The sequence below is a fragment of the Struthio camelus genome, chromosome 16, assembly GCF_040807025.1.
Source record: "Struthio camelus isolate bStrCam1 chromosome 16, bStrCam1.hap1, whole genome shotgun sequence".
Lineage (NCBI taxonomy): Eukaryota > Metazoa > Chordata > Aves > Struthioniformes > Struthionidae > Struthio > Struthio camelus.
In genome coordinates this window covers 17,615,895-17,630,713 of record NC_090957.1, presented here as the reverse complement: position 1 = coordinate 17,630,713, position 14,819 = coordinate 17,615,895, and the positions used below count along the sequence as shown (strand labels likewise).

At 40.2% G+C, this 14,819-nt stretch overlaps 1 protein-coding gene across 8 annotated transcripts in view; it reads left to right on the top strand.

The window, feature by feature from the left end:
* Window positions 1–339: 339 nt before the first annotated feature.
* NCOR1 (nuclear receptor corepressor 1) overlaps window positions 340–14,819 on the top strand; it is a 76,942-nt gene continuing 62,462 nt past the window's right edge. For 6 of the 8 annotated variants that reach the window (XM_068910424.1, XM_068910421.1, XM_068910422.1 and 3 more), the window contains exon 1: window positions 340–677. The gene's annotated coding sequence lies outside the window, so the exon portion shown is untranslated. Of the gene's footprint in view, window positions 678–12,935; window positions 12,986–14,819 lie in introns of all 8 variants that reach the window. The other 2 variants (XM_068910419.1, XM_068910420.1) reach the window with 2 other exon arrangements.

The window sequence follows — 14,819 nt, the reverse complement described above, 5'->3', positions numbered from 1 at the left end:
GCCTGTTCTCGCCCCTGCGGTAAACCGGAGCACGCGGCGCGGGGGAGGAAGAGGGCGAGCCCGCCCCCCGGGCCGCCATCCCGTTACTTTTTAAAAAATCACCTCAGGGTGATTAGACTAACTCCCTCCCCCCCGAGGGCAGCAGGGCCCTACCCACCGGGCCGGGGGGGGGGAGCGGGGGCCGCGGGCGGTGACAGGACCCGCTCCCCTCGCCTCAGCGCCGCGGGCCGCTGCCCGCCCCCCCCCCGCCCCAGCGCGCCCGCTCCCCGCGCCCGCCTCATGGCGGCCGCTCCCCCCCCCCCCCCGCCCCGGCGGGGGTGGAGGGGGAGGGAGTCCTCCGCCGCGGCACCGGCCAGCGGGTCCTGGAAGGAGCATAGCAACTCGCTCTCTCGCCCCCGGGGCCACCCGCACCTTTTCCTTGGCCGGCGCCGCCTGAGCGACGCCACGGCCCGGTCCTCGCGGGCGGGAGGAGCGAGCCCCCGCGGCCGCTAGAAGCCAACGAGCTGCCCCGCCGACGTTTGTTCGTTAGCTGCCAGGACCTGGCGAGAAGGGGCGGAGCCGGCCGAGCCGGGGGAGGGGAGGCAAGATGGCGGTGGCACCGAGGTTGAGGTGAGGCTCCGCGACCGTCCAGCCCAGCCAGAGCCGGCCGCCCGGGCCGCCCCAGCGCCGCGCCGTCGGTAAGGGCAAGGGGCTCAGCGGGGCGGCGTGGGGGGCGGCGCGGCCCGGGAGGGGGGGAAGGGCAGTGGGGCCTAGCGCCTCCGCTGTGGGGAGGAGGAGGAGGAGGAGGAGGGAGGGGGAAGAGGCGGGGGCCCCGGCCATCCCTTCCTCCTCCCCCCTCACCGGGGCGAGAGCCGCCCTCGTCCCCAGGGAGAGGGCGCTGGGGCCGGGGGAGACCCCGGGGGAGCCGCCAGGGCGGAGGAGGTGGGCGGGGGAGGTGAGGGACGGGGCGGCGGTGCCGGTGCCTGCAGGGGTTTTTCCTCCTTTTAACGCTGTATGTGTGTGGGAAGGTCTGAAGGGGACGTTGGGGCTTCGCGTGGGCGTTAGAGAGGGCCCTTGCGGGGAAGTTTTGGGAGAAATCCCGGAGCATCAGTGTTCTGGGTGTTGGTTCCTGTCCTGCAATAGGAGAAGTGCAAGTTAAATTTAAAAAAAAAAAAAAAAAACTTAAAAAAAGGGTCAGCTCTCCAAAACCATCCACTTGGACGCTTGGGCAGGAGCGCGTTAGTTGAAGATGTCCTGTTTACAGAGCTCCCGTGTTGGAAGCGCGTTGTGGCCGCCTGCTCGAGTCCCACGTTGAGGTTGTCGGTGGGGAGTCGTTGCTGATGCTGAATTATTCATTTAGGACCTGTAAACATCCCCAGCTTCTGTCATCTCTGGGCTGCTGCAGGGCACAATGGAAGTGGCTTTTTCTAGAATTGTTCTGACCTGATGGTAAAGAACTCTGTGCTTACTGGTTTTCTCTGCTTAAAAATAACTGTTGGTGTTGAGTCAGTTACATTTAGACAAGGTTCTAAATGCACATAAGTACTTTTAGTATTGGAGAGATACTTTAGTATTAAGTAAGTGGATAGTCTGATCAATCTGTTGTTGTCCAAAACAAGTTGCTTTTCATTTCACATATATGGTCTTTGCTAGTGTTTTACTTTTTCATTAATTTAAATATTGATGTAACCTAAGAATAAAAAATAGTAGGGTGACTTACTATGATGAGAGTGATGTCTAGTTTTGAATTCCTTTTGTGACAGTATTCTTGCATTATGCAGTATTTCTAGGTATGGTAGTATAGTTACCAGCTGCTTGAGCCTAGGTAGAGCTTTTGATCATAAACTTTATGGTTTGGGGGGAAGTTATGCTATTTTAAAAAATATTGTTATCCTGGTAAGTAGGATGGCCCTGGTTGCAGCTTAAGTGCCTGAGTAAGTGGATGCATTGTGTGGTTTTTACGTGTATGGATGCACGGTGTTTTTATTCCTGATTAACTAAGCAACCTTGACATTTGGAAAAGTAGTATGTAATATTTGAAGTGGATTTCTAGTTAGCTGAAATTTAGTGTCTTGTGTTGGGGGATGGAAGACCTTCATGCTTATCCCAAGGATTCAAAAGTTCAGAGGAAACAAGCCAACAGCAGTGACCCTTTTTGCGAAAGCATGGTTAACTTTTTCTTGACGTTGCTTTTCTACGTAGTGTAGTATAGGTTGCTTAGGAAACAAAGTTTGGTTGTACGTTAGGTACAATATAATTTACCTATTTGAAACATGCTGTTTGTTATTGGTCACTGAAATGTACCTCAGCTTGTTACTGAAACATGGGAAAGGGCAGCATCTGGGAATCTTATTTCTCTTGGAGTTATAATCTGCGTTTGTTAATGTATGGAGAGAATATTACAAGTGTCTTGTGTCCACAAGTGTTAGTTCTTTGTATCTTGTTAGTTAGTTTACAAATCAAATAAAAATAACTCTCCAGATTAAAATTTCAAATTGAAGTTATTGCATGTACAGAATCAGGGTATATTCACTCTTTTGCATTGTGCTGCTGATGATTTATTTTAAAGGCACTCGGCCTCCTACAATCACTCATTTTAGTTGCACTTTCTGGGTGTACACGTACTTCATTGTGATCTAAAGGGATCTAGGAAACTCACTCAAAAATTGAGCTAAAAGCGGTGTCAAACTTCACAGCTTCCCTTCAGTTTCCTCCCTCTGTTCCCCTTCACCAGTTCTTGTGGTTTTATAATTGCATCTTCTAAGATACTTCATTTCTCATTTACAGCATGCATGAGAGATACCCATAAGGAAGGGAGACTGACTGTCCTGCAACTGCTGTTAAATGCATAAAAGTAACTGAAAAAGTCTTGGCATTAAAGAAAAAAAGGACTTTAAACTTGTTCTATATTATATTGATCTAATTTTCTTCTTAATACTGGCATCCAACTTATTCTTTCAAAGCTCTCAGCTCAAGTTGTGGAGAAACATTTTGCTCTTTCTGTGCTTGCCTACAAAATGGTTTTAATGCAGATTTTCTTGCATGATGAAAATCTTATTCAAAGTTCTAGTGTGCACAGCTACCTAAATTTAAGATTTCAGCAACTGTTTAAGTTGGAAGTGATCTATGCCTCATGCAGGTGCAGTGCAACACAGTACAATCCTGAGAACAGACTACTAACCAGACAGTGGTTTCATAATGCAAACAAACGTTTCCTGGATGCCAGTCTTGCACTCTTCAAGTTATTTATGTTCTTTAGTCAAATCTGAATCAGTGTTTCAGATAACAAGCTATGAACTGAACGTGCTACCTAGTCTCTCTACTGTAAATGTTCCAGATGAAAATTCTGACCTATGCACAACTGCTGTCTGTAAATATTTACTTTGGGCTATTTCTAAATTATGCAAATAGCCAGGAACATGCCAGATACATTTTCCATTTTAGTTTTTCTCTCCTGCAATGCTTCTCCATCTAGTAATGATGTTTTGTGATGTTCTCTTTTTCTTCTGTGCTAGTTCAGTATTTATCCACTGTCTGCTAAATTACTACCACAACCTAGGCCTGCTGAGGTTTAAGTTTAGAGAGTCAGTGTGTACATGGAGAGTTCCAACTTACCTTGGAGCTACATTTCCTCTCTGTATCCTATGAGAGATTTCTGTGTCCTTGAATCGCTTCATGTCCAAACCACTCATGTAATGCTGCCACTCCCAGACTGATTTGATATGCAATTTTTTTCTTTAGGCTTAAGGAGGATGTTGGTCTGTGTGGTTTTTGATGTCGGTGACTTCACCTGCTTCTGCTTACAAAGGCTATTGCAAAATTAAGACACTGTATTGGTACAAAGATACATCGGTCTTCTCTGAAAAATCTTATTGTTCATCAACTCTCAGCAATTAAAAACTCAAAAATGATATTTTTATAGAGACAAGTGAGATTAGCTGGGTAAACTGTTGACCAGGACTTAAATTCTGTGCATGTACACTATCTAGTCTTGTGTAAAACTGAAAATTAAAGTAGATTCACAAAGACAGTGAGTGGAAAGAACACCTGTAAAAGAGAAAGGACAAGATAAAACTTACAATATGTGTAAACTAAGATGATGTTTCTTTAATTCCTCTTTTTGTGCCAGGCATTTAGTTGCTGCACTTCAGGGAAAGTACATTTGATTAATACTGTGTGGAGTCTTCATGAAATCACAGCGCGCGCTTGTCCCATGGAAAGAGTTGGAAACGGCCGCAGTAGGTGTCCGCTTGCTGTTGGGGACAGGCCGACGACGCTGCAGGGTGGAACGCTCTGTTCCACTGGGCAGTTACTGGTAGGATTCCTGGACAGAACCTGGAGCTGCTTTGAAAAGTGGATGCTCTCCAACATGATTTAAAACACAGTCCTATTTCAGGGCAGAGGTCTAACAAACATGGCTATCATTTAACATGTATATAAAGCATACTAGTAAATAAACTTACCTCTTTTGTGTCATAAAAATGTAAACCTAGTTGTTCTCCTCCTATTTGTCCATGTTAGAGAGTTAAGCCCATGCAAGTTCATTAGAAGTCCAAGCGCCGTTCAGGAAGCCAGCGAAGTATATTATTACAGTTAAACTGTACTGTTTACCTCATTAATAGTAGTTTTGAAAAAACAAAAAGAGGAATTACTTCAAATTAAAAAGCTGTGTATACTTGGTGATTCACCATAGAGTCTCAGGTTCATATTCTTCAGTTCTTGGGGCGGATACTTCTTGTGCCATTTGAAATGCTGTGCTGACAGAGGGTGAGTATCTGAAAAGAGGGACTTGTCCCACATAAACAGTACCATTTAATGGTTTATGTTTCTTGGAACATTATTCCCAAAACCTCTCTGAATAAAGGTGGTCTCTTACATGCAGATAATAGCAGTTGTTTCTGTAGGTTCTGATGTTTCGTTGTGGTCTCAAGGAGCAGACATCTGCACGTTTGGAACCTAAAGTGTTTTTGTTTTTTTCATAGATATAAAGGCTTACTTACACCAGTCATAGTAGAATTGTAGACCTCTTCCATTCTTTGTAATTTTCTGTGACCTAGAAGCTGTTGTGTGAGCTTCAGTTAAGGGTGATGTTTTTATATATTGTTGCATTCTCTGATAAGTAGAACACCTCAAACTTAGTAGTAATGCAGTAACTTTGTTTCCAGAAGGCCATCTTCCACTTTCTGTGGAGCATCTGACTAGACTTAGGCATTACTTTTATGTACAGTAAAAAAAAAATTCTTACTCTATTGTCTTTTTAGCTAAAATCTAGACTTATTTTTATCGGAACCCAATTGAAATGAGACGAGTGATGAGGCTCATACTTAATTTGCCCTGAACCTCTCCTTATAGAGGGTATAGTTTCTTTTATACTACATCATACTTTGTGGAATTATGGGTTTTGTTAGTATGGATTAGTCAAGTTTTATTTACTTTTTAAAATTGAAGCTGTTTTAAAAAGCTGCCACAATTGATATGCTTTTGAGGAAGAATGGGCTACAACAAGACCCTGGAAACTTAAAATTGTGACCGGATAAGTTATTCCGTGTTTGGTGTTTTCAAAAGCAGTTTTAGCTACAGATGGCTTAAAAGTGGAAGAATAAATTAATGCGTAGTAGGTATTTTTATGTACCTATGCTTTCAGTCCAAGATGGAGAAGCAAAAATTGCTGTCTTGAAATAGTATTTTTTTGCATAGTGTGTGATGTATATGAAATTTGAGATCATCATGGTTATTTCTAAACCACAGGTGAAATGAGAGGAATCAGTATATTTGAGTAAACCTCTGAGTTTTTAGGTGGTGATTCATAACTGAGGATGACTTGCCAAGAAAGGTTGTAGTAGTTCTTGTCACTGCTGTTTGCTTAGCATGCCTTGACCCATGCTACAGGCTGATGTCCTGGAGGAAGGTCAGGTTGGTTCTGTTTCACCTTCCAGTTTTGTGGGTTATGTTTTAATGCTTCAGTTGCTGTTTCATAACCAGCTGAGTTACCCCTGTGGCAGGGATGGAGCCTTTCAAAAGGGATAAGGTAGATGGGGTTTGGGAACTGCTGCAGTTATCTCAAAGGAGTCTCCACTTGTAAATCCGAGACCTTATCTGTGCGCTGTTTGGAGTTGGTAGGATTTGTTTGGGGCATACCATTCCGTAGGTTTGATTTTAGTCTTTAGCTCCTGAAAATTTTCTGTGGTGTGTACTAACTGCGTGCTGTTTGCCATCTTGGGATAACAGAGAATGAGAATCCGGTGTTGCTGTGAAAGCTAAAGTATGTTTTAAATATCTTTAGAATATAATTTTCTCATATTATTTCTCATACTAACTTTAAAATTAAAAAACTTAGTAAGGATTGTACCCTTGGTTGATTTAAATCATTGCGTAGCAGTACTTTAGTCAAGGAAATGTTTACATCCCTCATTTCCATTTCTGAATGGAGGACTTTCTCCTGCCTCTTTTGGATAGTCTCTGCTGTCATGACTCTCCTTGGCAGAAGAGTCCTGGATAGGTGCCTTCAGAATCACTCAGTGCTATTCCCTGATAAAACTCAGGAGTGATGAGATTTGCTCCCTCAGGGATTCTCCATATCCAGCGAATGAGAAATGAGAAACTCGTTCTGTTCCTCCTGCGTGTTAGCTGGTGAGCAGATTCTGAAAATATTTACTCTTATTTGAAACACACAGTCAGTTTTTTTTTTTTTTTTTTTTTTTGGTAAGGCAAATGGTTGGCTGATTACAAGCTCCCCAAGATGTTAGTGCAGTCAGAGTTTTCCCTGTTATGGTCCTCCATATAATAAAGTTGTATATAGCCTAGGTCTTGTTGTTTCTTATTAGCAACTTTTCTTTAGGAACATAAATTACAGAAGTGAGATTAAAATAGAATTTTAAATTAGAATTTACTGGAGAAAAATGTCCTTGTCAGCTCTATGTGATCTATGCCATTTTGGTAGAGCATGAATTTTATTTATATTTTAGCTACCTAACAAAAGAGAGAGGAACTGTTAAAGATCAAGTATAATCAATGTGATCCTGAGATCTGGTAGCAAGCTTTGGTTACACGTTGTGCAATTTACAACCAATATTCATCTTTTGCAATGGCAACAAAACTCTGTTTGAAGTACTCTTTCAATACTTATTTAATGTTCAAAAAGTTATTATTTAAGCATTTTAAGGGGTCAGTGGTTTCTTAATGGAAAATCTTATATTAAAATTTGGAGTGTAAAATCCTATTTCCCCCCCCCTTTTTTTTTTTTGCTATCTTGATGCAGATGGAAAAGTCATGCTAACATGGAGTAAATGTGACATCTTGAATTGACTGCTGTAATGCTCCTTGACTTCTGTCACTTCTGTAATTGGCTAAATTAAAGTATACCATGCTTCCTTGTCATGTAGAATATGAATCAGACACTGTATAGCATAATTGTGAGTTAATGCTTTGGATATTCAGAAATAAGGCAATATTGTATGCTAGTGGAAATTGCAGGGTTTGAGAGGGGTCAAATTCTAGTTTTTTTATTTTCTTAGCATTTTTCTTTTTCAAATACCTCCATTCATGTAGTTATGGCCTGATTCATATGGCAAAAATTAATGGGGAGAATGTTATTTAATATTGCTAGTAAAACACGTACATACGTGTATATAGACTTTTTTTTTCCTATTTGTTTTTTTAAGTGGATTTCTAGCAGGGATAGTAATAGCAATTTTCACATTAGTAGCCTTACAAGAAAAGGGAGTGAAAGTGTAGAAGATTAAAGTTGTCAATGAATGATGGTGTACTTTGAATATTTTTCCCAGAAAAAGAAAGACATGTGCATGTGTGGAAATGCCATGGGATATCCAAGTCAGTTCTTTTCAACTTTAACTTGTACATTGTTTCTACTCAGAGCAAGTGCTGATATGCCTTGACTGGTAACTTCAGAGTACTCTGGACATAAAAATGAATGTACAAAGACTGGAGGGGGGGAAGGGAGCAGAAGAGTTCCTGACTTTGAGGATTATATCTCATTGTTCTGCAAAAAAAAGGGGAAACCTTATATTCTGGAGTTTCTTTAAATAGCTATTATTTAAAATGTTCTTTGCATGTTACAAGTAAAAATTAAGAATCTTTCATCTCTTGTGGCTATGAGAAACAGATTTTCATACTTAGAGGTGCACTTGTATTCCAGCTACAATGTCTAAGTTTCCACTTCCCTCTGTCTTTGCTTTAAAACACAAAGTAATTTTAAGTCTGCTTAGGTATCAACCTTGTGACAGATTCTTAAAACCTTGTATCTTTCCTTTCAGGGTTGTCCTAGCTGATGTTTTTGTAGCTAACTTTCTCAGTTACCATCTCATTCCGTGATACTTTGCAGAAACTTCAGGTATCAAACTCAAGTAGCTAACACAGATCAGTTTGCGCCTGGCTCCTTTTCTTTGTTAGTAAATTTTTTCATTGTTTTTCTGAGTAACTATCACATGACTATCCTGATAATTGGGCGTTAACACAGTGATTGAAGGACTAATAACTTCTTGAAGTATGTTTAGCGCTTCCCCCCCCCCCACCCCCATGTTAAGACTTTGAGACTGATAAGCCAGTCCTAGCTTGTAACGGTACTGTTAATGTTCTGGGCATTGAAGTGTTATATTACAAATAATATTTAGCTTGTTACTGTATTTCTTAGTTTGAGCAAATAACTTCTTACATGGTGGTTGGACCCATTAAGCTGTTCTTAGAAATTTGTTGAAAATCTACTTGTTGTTATTTTCTTGTGTGTTGGATGTCCCTGAGATGTAAATCTGATGTTTTTGCTTGAGTTTTTGAACCAATTTAGATTATGATTAGCTGACACAAAAAATATTACTGGTTGATGTTTCTGGAAGGTTTAATAGTTTTGCAGATCTAGCAATATATGTAAAGGATTTACTTATGTGACTTTCAACGTGAAATTTTGTGCTGCTGTATGTGAGATGGAATACTTAGCATCTTAAATTTATAGATGAAGGTCTATTTAATTCATGAAATCTGTTTTTTTTTGTTTGTTTGTTTTTTGTGGCCTATTTTAATAGGTTGGTCCTTAAATATGTATTTTTTTTTTTTTTCATGAGACTGGTACCTTTGATACCTTTTGATGAAGTGAAACCATAGTACAAGTTATTCACAAGTGTTGATATAATGGCTTGGTTAAAGCCTCTCTAACCACTACTGAAACAATCTCTTCTCTCTCTGTTTTCTTGCCAGAGTTAGCTTTGAATAACTATCCCTGAATTAATTTTGTCTTTACTGGCAGTGGGACCTCTCTGCAGTCTTGATGGACATGATAATGTGATCTGTGGTATTTGGTCTGTTGAGACTGATTTACTTAGTTTTTGATAGTTGCATATGTGTTTGTATGCATAATCGTGTAAACCTTTTATTTCACCCTTTTATCGTGCTCCTTGTAGAGGACTGCCTGCGTTAAGGAAGAGCCTTCCTTGTTCTGCTGTAGGTTAGTTGCATCAGAACCCAGTTTACTAAGGCTGCTGATTTAAAAACAAAACAACCACCTAAACAGATTCAGGCCATCTATGACTGTAATCTAATTCTTTGCACTCTTCAGATCACACTTAGTTTGCTCAAAAACAAGATGAGGAAACTTCCCAAAAGAATGTGAAATTTAATTAGCAGATGTTGGTTAAGTACTTCAAGGTGGCATGAAAATTACTTTAAATGCAAAAGTGTTAGCTTGTTTCATATATGTGAAGAAAAATTGCGACTTATCCATGAGACTGGTCTTTATCCAAGAAGATGGATGTAAGAGTAGAAGATACGATATTCCAGCAAACAGCACAGCAGCTCCCCAAACAGTAAGTGTATGATTTTTGTCCTTCTGGCCATTTGACTCCTTCACTTATGTTGGCGTAAACATGTGTGGCCGTGCATTGAACAGGTTTAGGGAACTGACTTGCTAAAAATAGTCATGGATTTTAACCTGCAGCAGTTTCCCCAGGGAAGACCTGCTTTCTCTGTGGCAGGGTTAGCTTTGCCTGCTTGAAGTGCTGCAGATCCACAAATTGAGGCTTTGGGGACCTGAGTCTTATTTCTAATTCAGTCATTGACTATTTCCTGGGTCGTCCTTGATAGATTTCTTAACCTTTGTGACTCATTTTCCCATGTATATGCTGAGGATAATGCTTACTTCTGCTTCTTTCTGAAGCTTTTTGAGATCTGAGGATCAAGAGATACCGTTCAAATTAGTATTGCCTCATATAAACAAATCTGAAAGAGCTGTGACTGTTGCTGTTATAAAATCTGGTTCTAAATTATGTGCAACTTAAAAATCTCCACGTATGAAAAATTTTAATGCAAATGGTAGCTTTTAAGGGAAAGTTTGAATCGGATCTGTTCAGTAGTTTGAGCTGTCCAAAGGGGAAAATATTGTCATACCTTTAAATACTGTTGAATCACTTCCTTGCCCAAGAAATAATACAGGACTGAGCATATCTTCATAGTTCCTGAAACTGTTGCTCTTGTCACTGCTTTTTCTCTGCTAGGTATCTTTAAACTTAATTTATTTTTTGACTCCTACTTTCCCTGTAGTTTTCTTCTTATGTTATCCATTTGACAATATTGGGCTTCCCCATCCCTTATGTATGAGCTGGGACAGTGCAGCAGAAGAATAGATAAGTTCCTGAAGTACAAAACGAGAGATATTTCTTTCTGCCCCTTTCTTGTTACTATATATCATCAGTTGTCAGGGGTGTGGAAAGTGAAGATGAACAGTCTCTGATCTGGTAAAGAAGAGGCAACCAATGGAAGGATTCAGAGAGGGAAAGACAGTCAATAGGGATGGGCTTCAAAGGAGGATTCTGACTGGATTTGAGTAGAGCAAGATGAAGTTCATCATGGCAGGATACAGCAGTAACTAAAGTAAAGAAAGCCTGGATGAGATTGTTTACACTCTGTACATACAGTTACAATTTTATACAGAAAGACTGCCATATTTAAACATAGGCTGGATATATTGAACTTAGAAAAGTTACAGCAGGAAGATGATGTTGCTTTCACTGACCAAGAAATAGGTTGATGAAGAATAATCTGTATCTGCTAGATACATGCAAGCAGATGCTGAAGAGAGCGCCAAATGCTTTTAGATGAAAGGTCATAGGTCTGGAGAAAAAAATATAGACTGTCAGCAGAGAAATAAGAGCTGAAGTCAAGTACATGCATCCACAGTTGCAGAATTAAGGTAATAGCACAGAAAGAGTTGAGCAGAATATCGATGGTAATTCTATAGGCTAATATGACAAAAACTTTTTTTTTGTCTTGTAATATGGCAGAGAATGTAAGCATGCTCATACTAAGAGAGACTGGGAGATCAGATGGGGTCTCCATCTGATGTAGAGAGGTTAAATTACGAGAGTGTGCAGGCACATAAAAATGTCTGTAACAAGAATGAGAGGCTTACTGGAAGGGAATGTTGTACTTCACTGTTGTTTTACTGCAATGTCATTTTTTTGTCTTGAAAGAAATAAGGTCTTCTGCAGAACCTTCCTCATCCTTTAGTATCCATCTCCTTTTTTTCTTCAACCTCCTTATTGTCAATATGTAACCACGTATTTTCCTCTACTGGTACTGCTCTTATCTCTTCCTTCCATCTTGTCAATTCCCTCTTGGGAAAAAAACCCACACCGCCACCACTGATAGCTCTTCATCTTTCTCTTTTCCTCTCTTTGTTTTCTACCTCTCTTATGGACTCTGATTATAAACTCTAATGCTGTTTCTATTGCACTCTGCTGTTGGCATCTTTTCTTTGTTTCACTTTTTCAGTTATGGTGCTACCAACATGATAATACTTGTAGTTCTCAGTAGAAAAGCCTGAAAGACTGAATCTTTTCATGCACATTATGTAAAACTTCCAGGTTTTGAGTTGCCAGGTTTGAGTCATCATTGATGGATGGGTGAAGGATATTCAAGGATTTTCACTTCTGTGTGTGCATGCACACACAGTGTCCCCCCCTCCCCCCCAGTCTTTCTGCTTCTAAAACTGAATATGGAGAGAGAGGGAGAGTCAGAACTTCTCATTGGTGTTCTCGAGCAGTGTTCCACAAAGATGCAAGAAATATACCTGTGCACCTACGTTCTTTGTTGATCACTTCCTTTGTTGTTTACCTGCTTTGAAAAGGGATTTTGTTAATCTAAAATTTAATATTTATCACTATTGTTAGTGCACTAGGATTTAGTTATTCTAGAACATAATCATAGGGAATTAAGGGTCTATAGTTATTTTGTGGATTATATCATTTACATATTTCAACATATCTGTGTTGGTGATCCGCAGTGATACAATTCTTGGGTTGCCAAAGCTGTCATGGAGTATCTAGAAACAAAAAGTCAGGGCACTTAGGGCTTAAGGGTGTTTTCTAGTCAAACTTTAAGGACTTAAATTGCTTTTTAATAAGTTGTGAACTGCTAATACTTATGGCAAAGGTACAAGTATATACAGAAATATTAAGATTGGAGCTTGTGTAAAAGAGTTCAGGTGATATTTCAAATGACCTGGTTTACTTCCTCTGTCTTTCCCTGTCCCTGGGTAGAACTTATTCCTCAGATATGCAGTGGGCTCTCAGGTGTGTGCGCCTCCAGTGTCTGGGGTCATTTCCAGTGGGGACATGTATGATGTGCTGGCTGTAGGTGGATGTGCAAGGTTCTTGCAACAATAAAGATTCCAAGGCTGTTTGTTGACTAGCCTTGTCAGGACAAACCTGACAATCTGTACGCTAAAGCTCTTGAGAATGGAGAAATAGCCTTTGTAGCATCATACAAAGTGTGTGTGGATTCAACTTTCAGCACCCAGGTTAATGATCAACTTGCTGGTTTGACTGAACATTGAGAAAACAAGGAGAAGATGTAACTTGACAGGACCTTGAATCATGCGTTGGTTGCCCTGCACTTATGTTATTTTTAAGTGCCTGCTCCCCTGATCCTTTGTGCTGCATTTGGTTCCTCAGATCTGCCTGACTGTGGCCCACATATGTCTGGGGAAGAGAATAAGAACAGGGTGAGTATTTATTGAGACTTTCCCACAATACGGTGTACATTTCTGACTCCCTTTGCCTCAGAATGGGTGTCACAGAACTAGAGGAGGTTTAGAAATGGTTGAGAGGGAACAACTGAGTAGACTAGGATTCTTCAACGTAGAAAAGATATGACCAAAGGGGTATGATAGAGGTCTACCGAATCACATGTGGAATGGAAAAATAATAGGAAATAGATGTTTGGTCTCTTCCAATACAAAAACTAAGTACCTCAAATAAAGTTAGCAGGTTCAGAGTGAACAAAAGCAGGTGGTTTCTCATGTGAAGTACCACTAATCTGTAGAAGTTCTTGCAACAAGAAGCTGTGAATGCTGAGAGTTCATACTGGTTCAGAAAACAGCTGAACAAAACCAGTGGAAGAAACATCCATTAAGAGCTGTTAAGCAGAAGGGCTTCCTCCTCTGGCTCAGGGAGTCCCTGAGCCATGAGTTGCTAGAAGGTTGGTGAGTGTATGGGGGTGAAATACTGATATGTGCGTACCTCCTTTTTTATACTTTTTGCTACATGTCTGCTACTGGCTGTTGTCATTCACATCATATTTAGCTAAAGGAACTTTGATCTGATCCAGTATGGATGGTTTTTATTCCTGATTGAAGCTTTTCAGGCCTATCGAATGTAAATACTATATAAAATCCAGTTAATTGTCTCCCACATACTTAATGTGCATGAACATACAAAGCTGCTGAGACAGCACAAGTTACAGCATAAGCAATTCATGAAACTAAGATTTGTACTTAGTTAAACTAAAATTACTTGCCCATCCTTCTACCATGCAGCCAGTTGTTCATTTGATCATAAAACGTTGATCAGCCTGTGATGGGAGTGGTTAGTGCATTAGTAAACAGTTGATTGAGCTAACAGCTATATGTCATAGTTTTACATAGACTTGCGTGAAAGTTGTGAGGGGGGGGGGGGAAAACAAAGGGCTTCTGCATACTGCTTGGAATACGTTTGACCATTCAGGTAGAATGGCTTGCAACTAGCACGATGTATGTTAGCTAAAACTCTGCTTGCTTTCTGGCACTGTTACTTGATTAAATGGAGTACCTATGTATGACTCAGACCTATTAGGTGGCTGTGTAGTTTGTAAAGATGTATTCTAATGAATGTAGTATAAATGAAGGATGTAGTGTAATAAATGTTAATCTTGAAGAATTCTTTATGTTAGAACTTGTCACTTGGATATGAATTATAGATGCTATAGTTGGTATATAGGTCCTGTAAAACACACAGCTGGAGTTTAGTAGTATTGCTTTGAAAAAGCAGGTGCAATTTTTCCATAATTTTTCGTAAGTAAAAATTGAATTTCATAGGTAAATCTAAATTTGTCTCCCTGTTCTAATTCTGATAGTCCCAAATGATAAAGTTTTCTATTTCAGAGAGAGGTGAGAAAAGAAAACAGCTGGAAGAGGGATGATAAAATGTGTCAGATAAACTAAAATCTATTTTTATAGTTTGCTGTGTCCAAGGCTTTTCCAATCTAACTTTATCTACTGACTGTTAATGGAAAATGCAGTTCAGAAGTAAAACTTGACATGTGATGTTTGTGAAAGGCTGCAGGTTAATGCACTTGGAAATGAAACCAACTAGTCATGGATCAGCAGTTACTTTATTCAAAGGTCTGAGATGTCTGCTAGGCTCTGGACCAGAGGTTGGGAATTTGCTGTAGGTCTGATGAAGTTTTGTCTTTAAAACATAAGCTCCAAGAATTACTTCTTCTGAACTCTGAGATAAATATCTTGTTATGAAGAAAAAAAATCCCGCTCTTTTCATTAGAGCCATAGTTCACCTGTACAA